General features: G+C 36.4%; 1 pseudogene; it reads left to right on the top strand.

Moving 5' to 3' along the window:
- Positions 1–5,951: 5,951 nt before the first annotated feature.
- Positions 5,952–6,152, top strand: part of LOC103581428 — a 755-nt pseudogene continuing 554 nt past the window's right edge.

Raw genomic sequence — 6,152 nt, 5'->3', positions numbered from 1 at the left:
AGAGGATCTCTAGTTACACCACTGGGACTCTTAAATCTGGTGTCAAATCTCTAGTGTATGTATCTGGGTTGGTGAACTCTATTCATTAAGCCTTTTTCACTGAAGAGGTAATTTAACGTTTCCCAGTTCCACCGTGAGCTCCAAGATAACTTTACTATATCCGGCTGTTGTTTTTAAGGATTCTACTCAGGGAGCTGTGAATGGTGCTTCTCTTTTTCAAGCACACTTGTGGCTATTTGCTTTGCAGTGAGCTTACCTAAAACGCCTTCTAGAGACAAAGAAGAAATTATGGCTTCAGGGATCTTTCATAGCAGTACTGCAATTTCTTCTCAAAGAAATATATTATATTTTAGTAATTTTCACTTGACAAAGGATCAGGTCTTGTTAGTTAGAAAATTAGTTGCTAAAAGAAAGTAAAATACTTTACATTGTTTGGATAATAAAGGGTAATCTTTAACCAGTGATCCAGGAATAAAAAGATAGGTGTTAAGTAGGACCCAAAATTAATGTTCAATATTTTAAAATAAATTTTAATATTTAAAAACTTAATACTGGGGCTGGCCCGGTGGCTCACTGCTACAGTGCGCCGCTTGGGAGTGCGGCGGCGCTCCCGCCGAGGGTTCGGATCCCACATACAGACCGGTTCCCGCTCACTGGCTGAGCGAGGTGCGGTCGCGACACCAGGGTTGTGATCCCGTTGCCAGTCCCGGTCCAGTACGGGCGCGACACTGAGGGTTGCGATCCGTTGCCGGACACGAAAAAAGACAAAAAGGAAAAAAAATAAAAATAAAAATAAAAAAATAAAAACAAAAACTTAACACTGATTCAATGACAATGAGAGTACTATGTGCTCTGTAAATTATTGTAAAAACCTACTGTGAAATTTTAAAAAATATTATGGGCAGTTTTACTGACATTTATAAAGAGATAAAACCAATTTCTGAAGCTGTACAGGCCTTCTGTATGCCAGAGATAATTTAAGTTTTCTCCTTGGACATCTGGAAGATAAGACAAATGGATGTTTGTTCCAAAAGCCTGGCTCAGTAAAACACTTCTGTCTTCTGCAGGTTTATCCCCCTGTTCTCACTGGTAGATAGTCAAGTTTGTGAACAAACATAAACCCTTATGTTTCGCTCGATATTTTACAAATCTTTTTCTCAATGTAAATGTCTTGCTTAACATGTATGTTGCTAAAATACATTCAAATTCTCTTCAAAGAACTTCCTACATGGAGTATGCGTCTGTATTTATTGGTATTCTTTTAGTTGCAAATAACAGAAATACAAGTCAAACTAGTTTAATTACAAGGGCAATATATTGGTTTATTACACTGGAAATTCCAGGGTTAGATCTAGTTTCAAATGTTTCATGATCCAGGGGCTCAAACAGTATCACAATTTGCAATTGCTCTTGCAAACACACTATTTTGTCCCCAACTTCTCCAACCTAATTTCTTCTGTGAAATGATGATATTCTCTCCTACCACAAATGGGCTTTTCCATGGGCCCACATCCTCATCATACCGACATCAGAACTCCAAAGGCAAGAGACAGATTTCCATGCTAGCTTTGGCAGAAATGTCTTGTAAGTATGTCTACTATACAAAAAATGTTAGTTGATGCTTCTATGTAATTGTTGACTAGAAATTTTCTGCTTTGTTTATTAATTATCCCTAGAAAAGAGATTGTGAGGAAATAGTTCTCAGAGACCAGATTATCTTCATATGGAGTGTAGTAATGCCACTTCTTAAATAAAAGAAGTATGTATTCAACAAATGTTGATTGAACACCTACTAAGTTCAAGATACTGGAGATAAAGTAGTAAAAAAGCTAGACACCATTACTCCCCTTCAGGAATGAATGTTATAGTTAGGATCATGGGTATTAAACAATAAATGATAAAAGTAGGTGTTAAGTTACAGTTTTAATAATTCTTGTGTTAATAAAAATAACATAAGTTATTAGTGCTGCTCACTAATACTTTATTGTACTTTTCTTCCAGACACATAGTAGGATTGGGTTGGGGTTGGTATGGACCAAGTTAATAGTTCTAATGCATGTTACAAACAATAGTGAGGCATGTCCCTTTTTAGCAGATGTGGAAAAGCCAATCCTTAAATTCACAAGGAATTGCAAGAGGCCCTGAATAACTAAAACAGTATTCATAAAGAATAACAAAATTGGAGGATTCATGCTTCTTAATTTCAAAACTTACTACAAAGCTACAGTAGTCAAAACAGAGTGGTACTGGCATAAAGATAGAAATACAGACCAATGGAATAGAATTGAGAATCTAGAAATAACTCATACATCTGTGGTCAATAGTCAATAGATTTTCAACAAGGCTGCCAAGGCCATTCAATGGAGAAAGATAGTCTCTTCAACTAATGGGGCTGAGACAATTGGATATCCACATGCAAAAAAATGAAGTTGGACCCCCACTTCATACCATATATAAAAATTAAATTTAAATGGATCAATGACCTAAATATAGGAACTAAAACAATAAAACTTAGAAAAAAGCTGAAGGGCGAATTTCCATGACCTCAGACTTGGCAATGGATTCTTAGATATGACACAAAAAGCAAGCATAAGTAACAAAAGAAAAAAAGTAGATAGGGCCGGCCTCATGGCTCACTCAGGAGAGTGCGGTGCTGGGAGCGCCGAGACCACGGGTTCGGATCCTATATAGGGATGGCCGAGCATGGTTCTATATAGGGATGGCCAGTGCGCTCACTGGCTGAGCATGGTGCAGACCACACCATGCCAAGGGTTGCGATCCCCTTGCCAGTCAAAACAAAAGGAAAAAGAAAAAAAGTAGATAAATTGGACTTCATCAAAGTCAAAAACTTTTGTGCATCAAAGGACATTATCAAGAAAGTGAAAAGACATCCTAGAAAATGGAAGAAAATATTTTCATATCATATATCTGATAAGGGTCTTTTCTTCACAATGAAAAGAACACTAACAAATCAACCACAAATAGACAAACAATCCACTTAAAACATGCACAAAAAAACTGAATGGACGTTTCTCCAAAGAAGATATATGATGGCCAGAAAGCACATGAAAAGATGTTCAACATTATTAGTCACTGGGGAAATGAAAATAAAAACCACAAGGAAATACCACTTCACAACAACCAGGATAATTATATATATAAGGAAAATAAGTGTTCATGAGGATATGGAGAAGTTACAACCCTCATATTTTTTTGTGGGAATATAAAACGGTTCGTCCACTGTGGAAAATAGTTTCGCAGTTCCTCAGAGAGTTGAATGTAGAATTACCATATGACCCAGCAATTCCACTCGTAGGTATATAACCAGAATTGAAACAGAAACTCAAACAAATACTTGTTCACTTATGTTTGTAGCAGCACTATTTATATCAGCCAAAGGTGGAAACAGTCCAAATATCCATCAACAGTTGAATGGATTAAAAAAAAATTGTGGTAGGGGCCGGCCCGGTGGTGCACTCGGTAAAGTGCAGCGCTTGGGAGTGCAGTGGCGCTCCTGCCGAGGGTTCAGATCCCATATGGAGACCGGTCCGCTCACTGGTTGAGCGCGGTGTGGGCGATCCCGTTACCAGTCACGAAAAAAGACAAAAAGGAAAAAAAAATTGTGGTACATACGTACAATGGAATATTAGTCATAAAAAGGAATGAAGATCATGCTGCAATGTGGATGAACCTTGGGTACATATGTACAATGGAATATTAGTCATAAAAAGGAATGAAGATCATGCTGCAATGTGGATGAACCTTGAAAGTAACATAGTAGGTGACAAAGGCCAGACATAAAATGGCACATATCGCATGATTCCACTTATATGGAATATATAGGATAGGTAAATGCATAGAGACAGAAGACAGATTGGTGGTTTCCAGGGACTAGGGAGGAAGACAGAGTAATTACTTAATGTTTTTTATTTTGGGGTGATGAAAATGTTTTGGAACTAGATAGAGGTGATGGTTGCACAACATTGCGAATGTACTAAATACCACAGAACTGTTCACTTAAAAAATAGTTAATTGTATTCATGTAAATTTTATCTCATTTTTTAAAAAAGTGACATGTGTCATATCCAGGATAAGCATTTAATTGCCCAGTATGAGAAACTAAAGACCTTTCCTCCCTAGCATGACAATTGCTGATGTTCAAGATTGTGAGTACTGAGTGACTAAGTGTCTACGATGAACAAAGCCTCCTGCAGAACCTCGGAAGTCATGTAATTAGAGTGAGAAAAACTTTGTAGTCTTAAGCCATTGAGATTTTGGAATTGTTTGCTGTGCAACATAACCAAGGAAGTGCTACTAACAAGTACAGGGTGCTGAGGAGGTTACATAGCAGGAGGGCTTGGGGAGAGGATTCTTTGAAGTTATGTCTGAGCTGAACTATGATGGACCAGTCAAAAAGACAAGGAAAAACATCCCAAGAAGGGGGAGCATTATGTGCCAAGACCCTGAAGTGGGCAAAAAGGTGGCACATTCATGAATGTGGTTCAAATTTTAATAGCAAAGGGAAGGATGGTAGGCAGTGAACACAACAAAGTAGAAAGAAGATTATGCAGGGCCTTGCAAGCCTTGTAAAGAGTTTAGTTTATATGCTAAGAGCAATAGGAAGTCTGAATGGTGTTAATGAAAATAATGATGATAATACCTAAGCTTCTTGAACACTTACTATGTTCCAGTTACATTTTAAGCACTTTGTAAGTATTGTTATTTAATGCTTTGCAAAAACTCTATGGACTTATTATTATTACCTCCTGCTTCACAGATAAAGACATTGAAGTGAGGTTAATGCTTTTTGCCTTTATTTTACTAGTAGAGCCAATATTTAAAACCAGGAAATCTAATTTCATGGTCACAACAAGACATTCTATACTCAACTTGTATTTTCCCTCCTTCAGACTGGAATCTGAAGAAAAATGAAATCACTTCATTTTTCCAATTAGAAGGAAATGATTCCTTTTAATGGCCAATTATATATAGAAATCAAGATCTGGGCACCAGGTATGCTCAATGCTACTGGAGTGTCATTGATACTAGGCCAGTTCAGTGAATAAAATTAGGAAATAATATAGTTTTTAAATCATGAACTGATATTGATATTGCCAGTTCAAATTGAACATTATAGTTTTTTTCTTATGTTATTTTTGTATCTCATTTCTCTTTTCCTTTTAATGTATTTTCTCATTTGCTTTCCTATATTATATATAAAATAATTATGTACAGTCTTCAAAAGTTAATGTCATAAAGAACCAACAGGCAAAGAAGATGTGGTGAATGTTCTAGATTAAAAATGAGTTAAAAGACAAGGCAAACAAATATAATGCATGACTCATCATAGTACTGGAAGTTCTAGCCAGAGCAATTAGGCCAGAAAAAGGAATGAGAACCCAGAAGAAAGTCCTATGCACGTACAGAAACATTACTTATGAGGGAATACCACAGATCAGTGGAGAGAGGATGGCTCCTGCATAAATGGTGCCAAAACAAACAAACAAACAAGAAAAGAGTTCAGGTAAATTAAAGCCCTAAATGTGGAAGGCAAAATTACAAAACTTCTAGAAGACAAAATAGGAAAGTATTTTATGATGTTAATATCACAAAATATTTCTTAACATGTGAAAGAAAACACTTGACAAAGGAAAAGATTAACAACTGAACCACATTAAATTAGGAACATCTATTTATCAAAAGATACCATAAAGTAAGTGAAAGACAAGCGACATACAAAAAGAAGATATCTGCAAATTGTGTAACTGGAAGGATTACTATCTAGAGTATATAAAGAATTTCTACAAAGAAAAAAAAGAAATACACAGAAAAATGGGCAAAAAGCATTTTGTAGATAGGAACCATAAACATCTGAAAAAATGTTCAGCTAGTTTTATATGAAAGAATGTAAATTAGAAACACAAGATAGGTGTGTTCCCCATCTATCAGGTTTGGGTCTTTAAAAAACATCATAAAATGGCTTCAAAAAGAGCTGTGGTCATCCTGGCTAAGGGAGCAGAAGATATGGAGACAGTCATCCTTACAGATGTCATGAGACGAGCTGGGATTAAGGTCACCATTGCAGGTCTCGCTGGAAAAGACCCAGTACAGTGTAGCCGTGATGATGTCATTTGTTCTTTTTCTTTTCTTTT

Source organism: Galeopterus variegatus, unplaced genomic scaffold (genome assembly GCF_000696425.1).
Source record: "Galeopterus variegatus unplaced genomic scaffold, G_variegatus-3.0.2 Scaffold13027, whole genome shotgun sequence".
Taxonomy (NCBI): domain Eukaryota; kingdom Metazoa; phylum Chordata; class Mammalia; order Dermoptera; family Cynocephalidae; genus Galeopterus; species Galeopterus variegatus.
Note: the sequence above shows the minus strand (reverse complement) of the source record. Positions and strands in the feature narration are given on the sequence as shown.